The following is an 18126-nucleotide window of genomic DNA, read 5'->3' as shown; positions in this document are numbered from 1 at the left end:
ATGTTCAAATATATGTATATTACATTTCCTATTTTTTTAGAAATATTTCTTGAGTTTACATGGTTTTTTTACAAAGGTTTTCTGAGTTTTCTCAACTCAAGTGGGTTTTCGATTTATCCTTCCCCTATATATATATAGGGTCAGGATTTAGAGAAAATGGGGGAAAGTGTGAGAACGGTTATGGATAGTCCGATCAAAACAATCTATGGATTAGATTGGCGCGGTAGCGTTTTCGTAAATAACTTAAATTTTATTACGTGGACGCACTTCATTAAGGGTAAAAAAGGTATAACATCCTTTCTCACATAAAACACCGTTGAAATATAAAACGCCAAATAAATACAAAACGCCAATTTTATCACTGTGTAATTTTTTTTGTGTTTTTATTTAAGCTCTCAGGCTACAAAAACGCCATAAAATGTAAAACGCCATAATATATAAACGCCAAGCCTTACATCCGGATAAATATTAATTGCATTTATTGTTATAAAATAATATCCCGCCTAAACTACGCGCCAAAAAAATCTGTAAATAGAAACATCTTACCACATTCCGTTTTATCACACCAAAAAAACACACAAAAAACACAATGGTTCCTAAAAATACAACTCAATGTAAAACGCCAAAAAGTTGAGAGAAATCAACGATGTCAAAACATCTTTTCTTTGATACTTGGTAATGTTCTGCATGAAGTTTCGCTGAATGATTTGTTAGGTGAGGAGAGTAAGATTTTGCTGCATGAGATGGACAAAATTCAAGAAAGAGGGATTGATGACACCCATATGTCATTTTGTCTTCTTTGTTCTTGAAGAAGGTTTGGATGAGTAGAAGAGACCTATCCCAGTATAAATGCTACATTGGCCTCGATGATTATAATGAAGATGACGGACAGATAGCATCCACCCACACAGAGTTGATCTATGTCTCCAACATCCACAAAGACACTTCAACACACCAACAAAGAAAATAAACCACGCCAAACCCAAAATGCCATTTATTTGTGACAGTTCTTGTAGTTTCAAAAGAAGAAAGAAACCGATGACATTGAAGATTTAGAACATAAATTGCTTCTATTTTTTTTTATTTTCTTTTTCTGTTGTTTGTTATGTAATTTTCAGCTAAGAACAACAAAATCATTAATCATGTATTGAAAAATATAATAAAATGCCAAACGGGCAAATGCTTGTGAAACGCCATCATGGCATAAAACGCCCCAAAAACTACCAAACTATAATAAAATTACTTTGAACAAGTACTATCATAATAAATCTAAAAAAAGGTTAAAACAATGTGCAAAAGAATAAAACAAAAAGTGCCATCTTTATCTAAACGCCATTGGAAAACAAAAAGCCATAATTACAGCCGTCAAGATGGGACGTGTTACACCATAAAAACAGATGAATTTGAAAACAAAACACGGTAACTGCAAACAGTAAAATGAAATGACGGAAACATAATTACTAACATTTATTATATTGAAAGCCAAATACTTGGGGAATTGAATTTATTTATCTTTTTCAAAACACCATAATTACCTGTCATATGCGGTAAAAAAAGTCATTATAAAAGTAGACCATGAGAACACAATCTCAAACACACCAAAACATTGCCTAAAACGCCACATATTGTCCAAAACGCCAAAAACTTAAAAAAATGGCTAAGGTTATTGCATGGAGGTTTGAAAGGTCGGAGAGACGATTCATCATAAAGTTCTCTGATAGGAGAAGGGTGAAGGTCAGGACAATCAAAGCCATACTTGGTATGGATGAAGGGGTTCAGAGGGATATTCTGGCCCTTGGGGTTCCAATGGCCAACGATTGTGAAAGAACTCGAACTATAATAAGAAGATTGAAGAGAAAATTCTGGCAGTAGATGATGATGATATTGATGATATTGACGATACTCCTCTACCAACACTTAGCAGTTGGCTGATGCATGAAGAAGCAGGAACAGTTGAAGTGACTTATCAACACGGGGTTCAATATTCATTGCCAATGGAGAAAATGTTGAAGATAGGGAGGCTATTTCTCATTGAACAACTCTGTGATTTAGCACCTTCGAACGATGCAAAATCCAGGGTTGCAATGATATTCAAGAATAGGCTGCATCAAAGAAGAGACGAGCTAATGGCGTTATACGCCAAAATAAAATTTGATGATGATGAATATGAAGAAAGTGATGAACAAAGCGATGGGTACATCTCTGATGTAATCCCATCCATAAAAGACTATTAGTTTATTTTGATTTCGTATTAATGTAATCTTATAAAATATTAATCTACGGTAATCAATTATTAACAAAGACCCCGAACGCCAAAAAAAATGACCTGGAAAACGCCATAACGCCAAAAAATTAACTATGTAGCACAAAAAGAATTAATTCAACGAGATGAAATCGGGGGGAAAACAGTAAAACGCCAAGTAATTAATGATTCTAGTTAACGCCAAAATTATCTTGCACGCCAAAAATGAAGCAGCATATCACACGCGAAAATCGGGAAAAAAGAAGAATATTGAAAAGACAAAAAAAACCCTCAGATCCTAATCATGTCTCGCACCACGTGTTGGCCCAGGATGCGTTCTCACCATTCTTACACTTTGGGGCGTTTTCTCCTGATCCCGTACCTATATATATATAGGTATGGGATCTGGAGAAAACGCCCCAAAGTGTATAGGTACGGGATCAGGAGAAAACGCCCCAAAGTGTGAGAACGATGAGAACGGATCCTGGCCCATTTTGTTTTATAACTAAAACACATTACTATGAACACATCTAGTATCCAACATCAAGTACAATAAAACAAAGTACTATTATTATCTCTTACGCTTGTATTTCATGCCGAATTTGTAATCTTGATCAACGACTCTAGCGAATTTTGGTATGCATGATGGTTATCAATGTAAAAAAACACATTTACCAAGTTAGTCACTTGTTCGTCACATTGTGTTTTATCACTAAAACACACTACTATGAACACATCTAGTATCCAACATCAAGTGTAATAAAACACAGTACTATGATTATCTCTTACGCTTGTATTTCATGCCGAATTTGTAATCTTGATCCATGACTCTAGCGAATTTTGGTATGCAAGATGGTTATCAATAGTGCGTTTTTGATAGAGATAAGGAAATGTGCGAAATTATAGGAGATGTGTTATTTTTTGGCAGTTATTCGATTGATTTAAAACACGTTAAAAGACTAGACTACCCCTAACCTATTAACAATTAATTATGACACATAAATATTACAAAAATGCCACCAACTTGATCTTAGCCATTAAACAAACCCATCCAATGGCAAGGATCGCTTCCTACACTTTGTAGGAAAAACACACTTTGCGCAGGAACCCCACTATATATATTGTAAAAATATTTCAGAAAAAAATATAGTATTAGTTTAGTTTGTAGAGAATTAAAAATTTGGATAAAAACGAGTCAGGTTTTTTTCAGGATCTGTTTTTGGCGGATGTTACAGTCTCCCTTACTTTTGAGAATTTCGTCCCAAAATTAGGTGGAAAATGCTCGTATAGTATTAAGTGTAGGGTCTTCCATAGGCGTAAGCGATATCGGTTCGATTTTGCAATATCATTAGGAACTCGAATCCTAGGATCGGGTTATTCCTTACGAATGTCAGGTAACAAGTGTTAAGTACAAGTCCTAACTTTACTGAGAACACGCTCGAACTACAATATATATATATATATATATATATATATGTATATATGTATATATATATATATATATAGGGGAAGGTTCAAATGAAAACCACTAATTATTGTGAAAACTCGAAAACTTACTAAAAAAGCCAAAAAAAACATACCAATTTTTTTTTTTTTGCATAATAATTTTCTCAGGTTTTTTTATATAAAAAAAATTTTCAAAAAAAAAAATTTGTGTAGTGCACATGTGTAATACTACACATGTGTATGTGTACTACAATTTTTTTTTTTTGAAAAAAAGTTTTTTTTCATATATAAAAACCAGCGATTTTTATAAAAAAATTGAAAAAAAAGAAAAAAAAAATTTGTTTGTTTTTTAGGCTTTTTTAGTTAGTTTTCGAGTTTTCACAATAAAAGTGGTTTTCATTTGAACCATCCCCTATATATATATATATATATAAATGGTGCAGATCTTCTTGGGGCGGTAGCGTTCCAGATAAAGGTTATATACCCGATTAAAGGAATCGCTTTTAAATGCCAAGGATGCAGAAATGAAGAGCGTTAATGATTATGTATGAGATATCCGGTCATAGGCAGTACTATAAAACACAACGCCTTGAATCATTACATACGTTATGGTGTCTTATATACGTTCATGGTGTTTTACTGTAAAACACAACGCCTTGAATCACTATACAATTAAAACAACATAGACAAAACATCATTGACTAAAACATCCGATCGAGACGTAATATTTTTTCTCTATATAAGTATAGCAATATGGTACTTATATTAAAGATAAAAAACACTCGTTATTACGGTGTAATTTTTTCTACGTTACATATAAAAGTTATTGATGTTTAAAAAAGACAGGTGGAACTTGCATGTGTGTTTTTGAATTTAAAAATGTTAAATTTACCTTTATACCTTTAATATAGAAAATTTCTTTATTTTAATGGTAAACACTATTTACAATTTTCCCATTATAGTCTCAACTATTAGATTATAGATCATAGGGTGTAGATTATTTCCTACACTTTTCACAAAAGACACCCTTTTTACAATAACCATAACCGATATATATATATATATATATATATATATATATATATATTAACAGGATGAGGTTCATATGAGAACCACCCTTGAGTTGAGAGAACTCGTGAGAACACCACTTTCCGTGAGAATTTTCCGACCAAATTTTTTATAAAGGTAGAGCAATACGCAACAAGTATCGCTATGAAAAAAAGATTCACGAGTCATTTTTTCTTGCCATCTTTAAGAATCATTTAACACCCCCCCCCCATAAATCACTGTAGCTAGGGGTGTGCAAAAAAATCCGAAACCGAAACCGAATCCGAAATTCCGAATCCGAATTATCCGAATTTTCGGATATCCGAAAATTCGGATATCCGAAAATTCGGATTCGGATTCGGATACCAGTTTTGAAAAATTTCGGATAGTTCGGATATCCGATATCCGAAATGTTAAATTTTGTTATTTTTTAATTATTAGTTTTATTTAAATATATATATCATATAGAGAAACCCTAGTCCCCTAACTTCATATGTTCACTGCCTCCCTCAACATTAGACTTCTAACTTTCTTCTCTGAATCAATCTTTCAAGCCATATCCGTTGAAATCAGACTTCCGACCACATAAGAATCACAACAGAGGTAAGAATGAAGCCGAAACCAATAGATCTGAGCTCAGTATCAAAGAAGACGATAAATAATACGCCGCCGTATGTGCGGTACTAAACGACCGTCGCCGCCGGTGACGTCATCCTAGTCGGCCTCCGTGATTACCAGGTTGATAAAGCTGATTCGCCAGTGAACTCCATGCGGAGGATGACAACGACGGTGATGAATACATTGATAAAATCAAGTGTTTGTGATTTGATGTGTTAATTTTTTCATTCATTTCGTATATGTCTGTTTGGATAAAGAACGGATATGTGCAGGTGTTTAATCAATAAGTTTGTTTTGGATTTAGTTGTGAATCATTATCTTTTTGAATATTTTTTGCTATTAAGAATCTGAAACATATAGTTGTTTATGTGCAAGCTTATCGTTTATAAATACATGTAATTTGTTCTTTTTAGTTGACAATTTGCTGGATTGAAAAGATATATTGTGTTTGATTTTTATTTTGGCACAATTGTTTTTAGAATTTCGGATATCCGTTTCATTATCCGAACGGATATCCGGAATTTCGGATATCCGAAATTTCGGATACGGATTCGGATAGTGAAATTTAGCTATCCGAAATTTCGGATATCCGAAATTCGGATATCCGAATTTCCGGATATCCGGTTTTGAACACCCCTAACTGTAGCGTGTCGGTTCTCATATAATATATATATATATATATATATATATATATATATATATATATATATATATATATATATATATATATATATATATATATATATATATATATATATATATATATATATATATAGGAGGGGATCAACTGAGATGAATGAAAAGAATATCCTAGCCCAAGATTATCATGATCAATGTTTATAACTGAAGTGGCAAAGATGTAAATAAAATAACCTTTTTATGTGTTTTCTTAATAGAAAAGGATATTATGGTAAGGTTAGTGTAGGATTGCATTTATGTTAATTTGGTGGTTATATTATGTTATTAACAAGTTGACGCTAACCCGCGCGTTGCGGCGGGATGCTGATTTTGAATGTTATAGTATTACTGTATGAGATGCGAAAATGGTTAAGTTTATTCATATTCTTTATTCTTTTTTGCTTTATCCCTAACTCAGCCTTTTACTTCAAAAGACCATAATGTGTTTTGAGGATTGGTTCAACTTTGGCATCCTAAATATGAACTGAACATGATGTAAATTTTGTACGTAGAATGGTTGCTTGAATATTGCATAGGTATATACATTAGGGTACCGTGGGCTTAAATGGTGTTGGTGAACATGGTGTTAGTGGGTGTTGTGCTATATACATTAGGTTATTATGTAGGTGTGTTGTAAATGTTTAAAATCTTTTAATAATTTGACCAAATTATGTTTGACCTGTTCCTCAACTGTTTATTGGTGTATGGCCCACGTGTGGCGGCAGAACCATTAAATCGAACAAAAATAAATGTTAAAACGTTGAAAAAAATAATTATGCCAAAAGGATTACATTGTTTCGTTATAGTGCGGACAACTTAGCAAAAATGATCCCAAAGCGCAAATGATTTTGGAGAAACATGAATGTCGTTTTCACTTGTTTTAATCAGATATATGATAAAAGTATTTAACGTTCATGTGAGTTAAACATACACACCAAATATTCATCTTTTTCCTTACAACAAATATTCATCGATCTGCTTAAGTCATTCCACCATAAATAATATATTACACAATGAAATCAACATTTCCACAAACTGCATGGCAATTGACAGATCACAAAATGCATTGTATTTAAAAAATATATAGATAAAAAAGAAAGGAAAAGAATTAATATATGAGCCACTGTGATGATTGTATTTATAAAAGAAAATAAACATTTATAAATAAAAAAGATAGGGGAAAGAATTATGATGGTTGCATATGACACCAAATCTGTGTTGATGTATCATCAAAATAAACTCACACGTATCATCAAAATAAACACCACACATATCCACTCTTTAAACACTCTTCATAGCAAGTCCGTAACCACAACACCACCACTGAATCGCTACAATTCCGCCCAATTTTTATAACCATATATCTTGTGGTTTGTCAATCGTTAATCTGACTCCACCGCCTTCAACTCCCTCCTTCGCGGCGCCAGCCTCTGCCTCGTCAACGGCTAGTGCTAATACGACGGTTACTCAACATCAACGACTGTTTTTCAGCAAACAGGTCGGTGCAATAATGGCGGATAACTGCAATTATAGTTTCAATCACATATAATTAAAAACACACGATGAATAATGAAAGCAGTCCCTTAAATTTTGATGTGAAAATTGACAACAATTGTGTTAGTGTGATTATGGCGGTGGTTTGAGGATTATAAAGGATCCGATACGGTGGCAAATTATGGGGGACACGGTGGTGACAGTTGGAAGAGACATTTTGTAGTACGAAGTTATGACCGTAATTGAATATATGTGACGGTTCCATCATGGTATGCATAGCCATCACATATTGAGAATTTGATTAAGAACATTAACCTCACAGGATGTTTATATATTTCATTTCCGTAACCACAACACCACCACTGAATCGCTACAATTCCGCCCAATTTTTATAACCATATATCTTGTGGTTTGTCAATCGTTAATCTGACTCCACCGCCTTCAACTCCCTCCTTCGCGGCGCCAGCCTCTGCCTCGTCAACGGCTAGTGCTAATACGACGGTTACTCAACATCAACGACTGTTTTTCAGCAAACAGGTCGGTGCAATAATGGCGGATAACTGCAATTATAGTTTCAATCACATATAATTAAAAACACACGATGAATAATGAAAGCAGTCCCTTAAATTTTGATGTGAAAATTGACAACAATTGTGTTAGTGTGATTATGGCGGTGGTTTGAGGATTATAAAGGATCCGATACGGTGGCAAATTATGGGGGACACGGTGGTGACAGTTGGAAGAGACATTTTGTAGTACGAAGTTATGACCGTAATTGAATATATGTGACGGTTCCATCATGGTATGCATAGCCATCACATATTGAGAATTTGATTAAGAACATTAACCTCACAGGATGTTTATATATTTCATTTGAATGTGGTTGGTTTTTTTGAACCGTCGCGTTCATTTTATTACTTATTGCGTTGGTTTAGTTAATGTTCAAAACTTATTAAATCGTATTTAAATATGCCAATCAAATAACTGTTTTTTAGACGACACTTTCTTTTGAAACGATACGTTTATTGATGAAGGGGTGTAACCCAATATGGTACCCTTCTTAGGCTATTGAATGCAAATGTTAAAAATATTAAAGTCACCACTTTTCATTTTAAAGAGGCAACTTAAACAAAGGTATGTGTTAAACAAAAGGGTATGTATATGTGATGTGAAGAGACACAACTATTAAGTTAGCCTAAGATACCCCTAGTTACTTTTTGTATGGTTATATAATTTGGTGGTTACATTACCTTAACCAGTGTAAGAACATTTATGTTAATTTGGTGCTTACATTATGTTAATGTTAGTGTTGGATTGCATTATTTTTCTACATAACCCTAAAAAATAATGTTACTACACACCTCGTACATCTAATAGGATGATCCTACACACCCGTAGATGCTCCTACACAATCATATAATGATCCTAAACACATTTTTAAGGTTAATGTTACTACACAAACAGTTAGAGAAAGTTGAATATATGCGGTTAATGTGTTTTATGATCCTACACACCCCATGTATGTTCCAACACACTCTGTAGATGTTCCTACCCAAACATATAATGTTCGTACAACCTTTTTTAAGGGTTATGATCCTACAGAAACAGTTAGAGAAAGTTATGTTTGTGTAATAGGTAGGTCATAACGTAGGATGGTTAAATAAATAAATAAATTTATATATCTTGATTTATTTTGAAGTTATAAAGTGAAAACCGTAAATGAACTATTTTGAATAGCTAGATTATAGGAAGTGTGAGGACCATTTCGGTTCTTCGAATGCTCCAACCGGTCAGATATTCACCATATCATGTGCGGAATCCATGTATGATGATGAAAAACACAAGAACTCTCTAATTAAACTGGTTTCTGTTGATAATATGATGATACAAAACCACGAAACCAAACGGATAGAGCTTCGCTGCCCATAGACCCAAAAAGTTCTAAATGACAACTCTCAACACCTCTATTTATAGGCACACCCTTTCGTGCATAAGGCCTTTTCATGCATAAGGCCCTTTCGTGCATAAGGCCCTTTCATGCATAAGGCCTTTTCGTGCATCAGGCTCTAGGACGATAGGAGACTCCTTTCGCATGAAAGGTCCTTCTGTGCAGAAGGATCTTGACCTATAACTTTTACAATTCCGACACCTCCTAACACGTATTCCTATACATCCAACTATGACTCGATACATTATCGGAGGCAATAGACATAATGCACTCACAGACTCCCCCTTGGATATTGCCACAGTCAATCTTTGTCCATCTTTGTTGTAGTCAATCTTTGGTACTATCAATCTTCATTCTTTTTCTCGACAGGCTCCCTCTTTGCAATCTCCCCCTTGCTTTAGTAATCTTTATTTAACACTTTAGCTCAGGAATCTTTCTTTTAGCTTGAGCTTCCTTTTCTTTGTTCAACGTTATATACAGCTCCCCCTATCAATCAGCTTCCTATTCTGCTCCTCCTAACTTGCAGCTTACTGTCAAATCTCACAAACATTCAAATAAACATTTTAAATTTCAAATGTGAGATTTTTCCAAATCAAACATCTAGCATAATATTTGACTTTTAAACTTGATCATCATCAATAACCCTCACAGATAATCAAGTCCAAATTAATGACCTTGATTATCCAAGTTATCTACCAAGTCCAAATTAATGACCTTCGTTGATAAAATCAAACAAACTAAAATTTTCATTTTTTCAAATTCAAGTTTCAAATTAATGAACTTGTGATTTTATCAAACTATGTTCAGCATATTCAGATTTTGAAATTCAGTTTTCCAACATCAGTTGTCGAAAATAAAGATGAAATAAAATCTTTTTGAATTTTACAAACTTTATGCTTAAACACTCCCAAAATCTTTTTTGATTTATCTGAAATGAAATGTAACAACTATGTACAAACATATTTACAAACATATTTTTGTGAGTTCGTGTTAGAGGATCATATCAGCTTTTGACAAGTCACAAACATCGTTGATCTATTTAACCTTTAAGCTTTAAACAGTTCACTTAGATTGTCAGTATACTGATCCACTTAAATTTCTACACAGACTTCGATTGTTTCAAGATACGAGGTTAAGTGTCTTAGGAACTAACTTAATAGTGTATCCCACCTCAGAATATACTCCCATATCAAGATTCCCTGGATTCAGTCTTAAGGTGAATATAGCTAATTGATATCTGTCTCTGGGATAGTGCGAGGCCTTGAGAGCTCAGATTAGTACCACTATACCGACAAATGAGATGAAGGCTCGACTTAAAGGTGTGTTCCACTTAGGAATCTTTTGACTGCAATTGATACCTTTCGACATTTTCAATTTTTGTGCAGTTTTTAGGTTTAAAGCGCGAAAGTATTCTACAAGATCTAGGCCATTGCTGACGCAAAATCAGAAGATCTTGTATAATACCCAGATATCAACTCTGTATAAAGACCTAATATCTAAGAATCGGACGATCTCTCAAACGAAATTTCTGAGTACTAAGTCCATATATCCGAGAGATATTACCCACATGTTAAGAAAGATTTTGATTTAGGTTTATATCTCGAAAACAATTTACTGAGTGTGTAAAAACCAACTGACATATCATTAGTGAGACCATTTTATCACTTTTTAGCTATTCATTTCTCTAGCACGCCGTGATTGTCTACTGATGTACTATCATATCCTCTTTTTACAATAACCTTTTTTTTACCTTTTTCATGTTTTTGTACTTTTTCAAATTTTCAAATGTTTTTTAATTTTCAATATTTTTTCTTACTCCCCCTAAAATAACAAAACATTTTAAAGAAAAGTTGACAACCGATGTAGACAGCTTCATCTTGCCATCCAGTTCTGCTTTACAATCCTTGTTTAGCACATTTAGTAGATTGCTTATTTTTTACCCCTCATGAAAGGTCCTTATGCACGAAAAGGCATTATGCACGAAAGGGTGTGCCTATAAATAGAGGTGTTAAGAGTTGTCATTTTGAACTTTTTGGTCTCTGGCAGCGAAGCTATGCCCGTTTGGTTTCGTGGTTTTGTATCATCATATTATCAACAGAAACCAGTTTAATTAGAGAGTTCTTGTATTTTTCATCATCATACATGGATTCCGCACATGATATAGTGAATATCTGACAGGCCGGAGCATTCGAAGAACCGAAACGGTACTCACAAGTGCCACCCCCAGTTTTTTCTTGCAATAACCATCTCTAAAGGGAGGTGGAACACGATGATACCCTGATCCTTTTTCATTCTCAACAACCTTCTTCTCAGATTCATCTTCTTTTGGCTGTTTTTGAAATAGGTGATCAAGTACATAAGACGAAGTTGAATAACTAAACAAATTTTTATTGATTCTTTCCGTTTCAATTTTTGTTGTTGCTACTGCAATTGTATCAAGATGAATATTGATTGCAGTTTGCTTATCCACCATGGTAAGCCTTAAGCATCATTATAGTAGCATCATTTTCAAGACTAAGGTCAATAAATTGTTTAGTTTTGCTACTCATCTTGTCATATGCTTCTTTCATTTGATTATAATCATATTTCAAAAGATTATTTTGTTCTTTCAATTCTTGAAAATTTTTATCTTTTTGAACACATTCAATATACTTTTCTGAACATTATTGTTTCAAGATTTCATTTGTTTCATCAATTTCTTTGCATTTATTTTTCAAAACTTCTTCCTTCTGAGCTATCTCTTCACATTTTATTTAGAAACTTTTCTTTTGCAGATACCTCTGAGTAGGTTCGTTTTAAAAACTTGTCTTTTTCAGTTATTTCTATGCATTTTCGTTTCAAAAATTCTTCTTTTTTAGCAACCTCTAAGTAAGTTTTGTTTAAAATTCTTCTTTTTTAGCAAGTTCTGTGCATTTTTGTTTCAAAAATTCTCCATTTTCAGCACAGAACTCACATGGTTTATTGTATTCAAATTTACTTCTCTCATCATATTTTTCACTTTTAACTTTTTCACTTTCTTCTTTCTCAATCTTCTAATTTTTCATCTGTTCATCAATCAGCTGATATTTTTCTCCAACCTGAGCCATCATTGCTATATCTTCTATGTTAACCACATTTGCTTCTTCTATTACTTTCTCCTCTTTGACAATTTCTGTCTTTTCTTCTTTTCTCTGTCTTCCACTTGATCCTGAGCTGCTTCCAATACAACCTGCAAACATATCATACATTTCAGGGGATAAATAAGATCTTAAACTTTCTTGCATCATTTCTTCAAATGAAGAAAAAACTGTATCAAATTCCTCAGGGGTTTTATCGAAACAGATTTCTTATGTATCTGTTAGGTCAGATTCTTTGATTATTTCAACCAGCATCGCAAAACCATCACTTTTTGGAATGTGATTATTCCAGTTGAGACCTTCATCATTTTGAGTCACTATCAAAGCTTGATTCTTTTTCGATGACCCGTCTTTGATTTGTAGCTGTGTTTTGTTTGGCTGAAATAATGTTTGATGATTGAATGCCTTTTCATAATAATCACTATAGAAAGGATTCTCATTGCCCTGATCTTCCAAATTTGGACACTCTATCTTGAAATGTCCTTTTTGCTTACATATAAAGGACGTAACCTTTGTTTTGTCAAATCCTAATTTTAAATCAGGACTCACTCTACAAATTCTTCCTGTGATTTCAAAAAATCTCTGTGCTCGTCTAAAAACACTTGCCATGCTCCACATGATATCCATCATCTCTAACTCCTCCTGGTCTATCTGATCACAGTCCTCTTTTGTCATATCACAATTTCCTATTTTTCCAGCAATTAGACTGTCATATGACTCAAGAACTTATCCTAGAAACACCATCTGCTGTTTCACTGTGGGTTCATTGAAACTTTGAGCATTTTGCATATTTACCGCTATATTGCATTGAAGCACATGAGCATTGTATTGCTTTGATTCGAATGTGAATTAGATCCTTGTAATGATTTTGAACTCGGCGTTGAGGTATTTGAATCAAAACTTGAGAATGTCGAGAATCCACTACTATTTGAAGTGTTTAAAGAAAAACCAGAAAACCCCGTTAAGCTGTCTGCATTGTATGTTGTCTTTATTTTTGGGCTTTGAATATCTGATAAACTATTGTTCTTGTAATACAGACCCATATCTTGCTGTGTGTTAGAACTCTGCATTCTTGTTGTTTTTCTTAGCTCTAACTCGTGTCCTTCTAACTTTTCAATAAACTTTTCAAGAGTTTAATCATCACATTCTCCTCCATTTTTCATAACCATCAGATATGTTGACCAATCTCCATCCCGATGTAACACATCAGCCAACTTATCAACTAACTCTTCTCTATCTTTTTTAATCCCTAATCTTTTTAATTCTTTTACAAAATAACAAAATCTCTCAATTATCTGTTTCATTGATTCATCCTTCAAACTTGCAAACTTGCAAACTTTGCAAATTCTTTTTTCATCAATGCTCTCTTACTCTTCATCATCTGTTCATTTCCTTCATATTTATGTTTCAATGCATTCCAGATCGAGTATGCAGTTCCATTGTGTTGTAAGAGAGAGAATATTACCTTCTATTGACTGCAGCAAAAAAAATTATCATTTTCTTTTCATTTATGAATTTAGCTCTTTCACTCTCATCAAATTGCATCAATGTTTTCTTCTGACCATTAGTTTCAACTGGTTCCGAATATTCAACAATGATCGAATACCAACAATCCATATGATATGCTTGAATCCAATTTCCAAACCTCTCTTCCAAACTCTTAAATTCATCTATTCTCATCATCCTCGGTGGTTTTACTTGTGTTCTAAGTTCATTTTCTAACTTTAATCTCTGAACCACCCAACTAGGCGTTGTTGCAAAAGCATTGTAAAATTCCGAATCCATTATCAAACAATTGATTTTCACGAAAAATACGTGAAAAAGTCAAACAAATGATCAAACAAATCTTTGGAATGAAAGGGACAAAGTTTCGTGCAACGGGACAACGTTTCGTGCAACAGGACAACATTTCGTGCGAGAGGACAACGTTTCATGCAACAGGAGAGCTTTTTGTGCGTCAGGACCCTTCCTCTCGAAAATCAAGTTACGTTTTTTTTTTTTTACATATTTCAAGATTTTTCGTTGATTTTGATTGAATTAAGGTCTGATTTGTTCAAGGGTTTGTTATTATGTGAATTCGCACAACATATTCAATTTTAGCAAATTTTGTCCATGAATCGTTATCAATTTGAAGTTTTAAGAAGAAAGTGTAGAAGTAGAAGTGAAATGATGTGAAATCGGCTTCAAATATGCTCAATTCGGCTGAATTCTTGTGCTCTCTGTTATTGAAACCGGCCTCCAAACTTTGATACCACTTGTGAGGACCGTTTCGGTTCTTCAAATGCTACGGCCGGTCACATATTCACCATATCATGTGCGGAATCCATGTATGATGATGACAAACACAAGAACTCTCTAATTAAACTGGTTTCTATTGATAATATGATGATACAAAACCACATAACCAAACGAGCAGAGCTTCGCTGCTAAAGACCCAAAAGTTCTAAATGACAACTCTCAACACCTCTATTTGTAGGCACATCCTTTCTGCATAAGGCATTTTCGTGCATAAGGCCCTTTCGTGCATCAGACTCTAGGACGGCAGGAGACTCCTTTTGCACGAAAGGTCCTTTTGTGCGGAAGGATCTTGACCTATAACATTTACAATTCTGACACCTTCTAACACGTATTCCTATACATCCAACTATGACTCGATAAATTGACGGAGACAATTGACATAATGCACTCACAGGAAGTTATTTTATTAACTATATTGATACATGTAACAACCCGCGTTTTTGACGTCAAAGTACATGTCAAAGTCAAAGAAAGAAAAGATTGCTAATTGCGATCTGTCACTCCTTGCTTAACTATTTATTGTACTCCTTGACTTGTAATCGAATTCTTTAAATTATGTACTTTAGTTGTATTACGTGGAGTAAGTACTAATTAATGGCAGTTTATCGCTAATCGATTTATCGCTATCACATAGCAACTCGAATTATGTGTTCTGGTTATTGTTTTACGTGTGTGTGCTACTTATGTGTTACTCGTGCATGTGTATATCTTTTTGTGGTAATTAATCGAAAACGCAATCGCAACTCTATCACAACGCAATCTCATCGCAAACGAGAAAAATTAAAGTTTACTTTTATAATGTATGTCAGTTAGGATATTTGTGTAACTATTGTTTGATATTATCGCATCGCTTACCCGCAACTCAACGTTCAACGCACAAAACGAAAAGTCAGAAACTAACTCGTGAAACCCATCTGATCGAATGACCATTCGATCACATGGTCACCTGTTCGGATGAACATTCGATCGGATGGCCATCTGATCGAGCCGACCTTCGACCCACTTCTGCACCGCCTCTTCTCCTCTCTTGCTGTAGAATCGAATGCTGACCCAAACGAGTCGTTCAGAGGTTAACTCTTGCGTTTCAAATGCGGAATAATAAGAAATGCAAGTAGATATAGCTTGTTCTTCCTCCTAACTGCTTGTTTTACTGATTTGAAATGATTTACAGCTCGATCTTCACACCGGCAAAGCTTCGGCGTGGAATACAAGAACTTTTTTTTAAGGATCGCTCTTACACACCTATATATAGACCTCTGGGACCGCTCATGTGACACTTGTCCATATGAGCGATCCAGACTTGTTCACATAAGCGGCCCACATGTGCCAAATAAGCGACCCAAGCCTCTAAAGACCCTATGAGCGATCCATGCTCCTAAACCTATACAGACTCATGTTTTCTCGTAAGACGTGCCCTATGCTATACAATACAATGCAAGACCTGATCCTAGACACCTAGACGGAATCAACAGATGTAGTGCACCAACAGACTCCCCCTCAGATGTTGATGGAGTTGACTATCGAGCACCGTCTTCACAACTTTAATCTTGATCAGTCTCTGAGCTTTCTTTTTCTCTCTATTTTCAGACTCCCCTTCTCGATTTACTGGCATTCTTTTGTTCTTCAGTAACATCTTTAGGATCAATGCCTGGCTATAAAACTCTCTAATTCTCTTGATCATATCTCTTGATTCCTTAAGTTCATCAGCATCAACCGTTGACATGATCTTTAGAATCATAATCTGATCTTCACAAGCTTTCAGAATTTATCAATCTGACTCTAACAAAAATCTTCAGAATTGATTTCCAGGATCGAAACTTGGCTACCTGCACAATCTCAACCTAGAAATAAATTTCTTTCACTAACCTTTCAAATCACTATATACTAACACATAACTCTCCTCAAAACAATTTATGATGAACCACTTGAAGAAGATTAGAATTAATGAAAACAATTAGATTTACACAAACACTCCCCTTCAAATGCTGCTCATCATGTTTAGCACTTGGAATTTTGAAAATCAGTTTTTCAATATCAATTGTCGAAAATCTTTTTGACTTTTTTAAAAAAATTATGCTAAAACACACACAAAATCTTTTTGAATTTTCTGAGAGATATTATCTGACACCTCGTGAAAGTACAAACATATAAAAAAGTAACATTTACAATCAATATTTTTGTGAGTTCGTGCAAGAGGATCATATCAGTTAATGAGACAAATCACCAACACCGTTAAGCTTGATTTCATTTTAAGCTTTAAACAATTTACCTAGATTGTCAGTATGTTTGTCCTCTTAAATTCTCAACACAAATTTCAATCGATTCGAGATACGATATTAATGTTTTAGAGACTTAAACTTAATTGTGTATCACTCCACTTGAATATACTCCCGTATCCAGATCCCAAATATTCAGTCTTACAGGTGAGTATACCACAGCTGATATCTGTAAAGGGTTTAGATGCGAAACCGTGAGAGCTCAGGTCAGAACTTTCGTTCAGGAGAGAGATGACGGCTCGACTTTTGGTGGGTCCCCTTTAGAGGATCTTTTTGCATTTCAACAGCAGCGACTATCAATTTTATTGTTTCATCAGCATGCTGAGGGCGAAGCTTATGTTTCATAGCTTTTAGCAAAAAGTATTATCCGGGGACTAGGTCAGTACTTCCATACAGCAATAGTCCCGGGATAATACCCCAGATATCACTGAGTATAAAGACCTAGTATCTCAGAATATGGGACCTTTCAAACAAGATTTCGGGGGTTACCCATATATTCAAGAATAGTTACCCACGAATCAAGCAAGTTTGATTTAGGTTTATATCTCGTTTCAATTTACTAACTGTGCGAAAATCTACCGACACATCCGCAATAAGATTGTTTAACACTTTCTAACTTTACATTTCTTTAGCGTGCCGTGATAGTCCACTGATGTACTATCATTTCCTCTTTTTCGCAACAAAACTCATTTTGAATTTTATCATGTTTTTGGCTTTTTCAAATTTTCAAATGTTTTTGAATTTTCTGAAATTTCCCTACTCCCCCTAAAATGCAAACACATTTTAAAGAAAATTTGAAAACTTCTAGACTCTTGACCCACTAAAAACATAAAAGGTAAAACAAACTATACAGAAACTTGACAACCGACACTGAATCACATCAAATCGCCATTCACTAGGCATAAACAATCTGAACTCCCCCTATCACAAATCATTTTCTTATTTAGATTTCAAAACACTTAA

This window comes from Helianthus annuus, chromosome 6, assembly GCF_002127325.2.
Source record: "Helianthus annuus cultivar XRQ/B chromosome 6, HanXRQr2.0-SUNRISE, whole genome shotgun sequence".
Taxonomy (NCBI): Eukaryota; Viridiplantae; Streptophyta; class Magnoliopsida; order Asterales; family Asteraceae; genus Helianthus; species Helianthus annuus.
Note: the sequence above shows the minus strand (reverse complement) of the source record.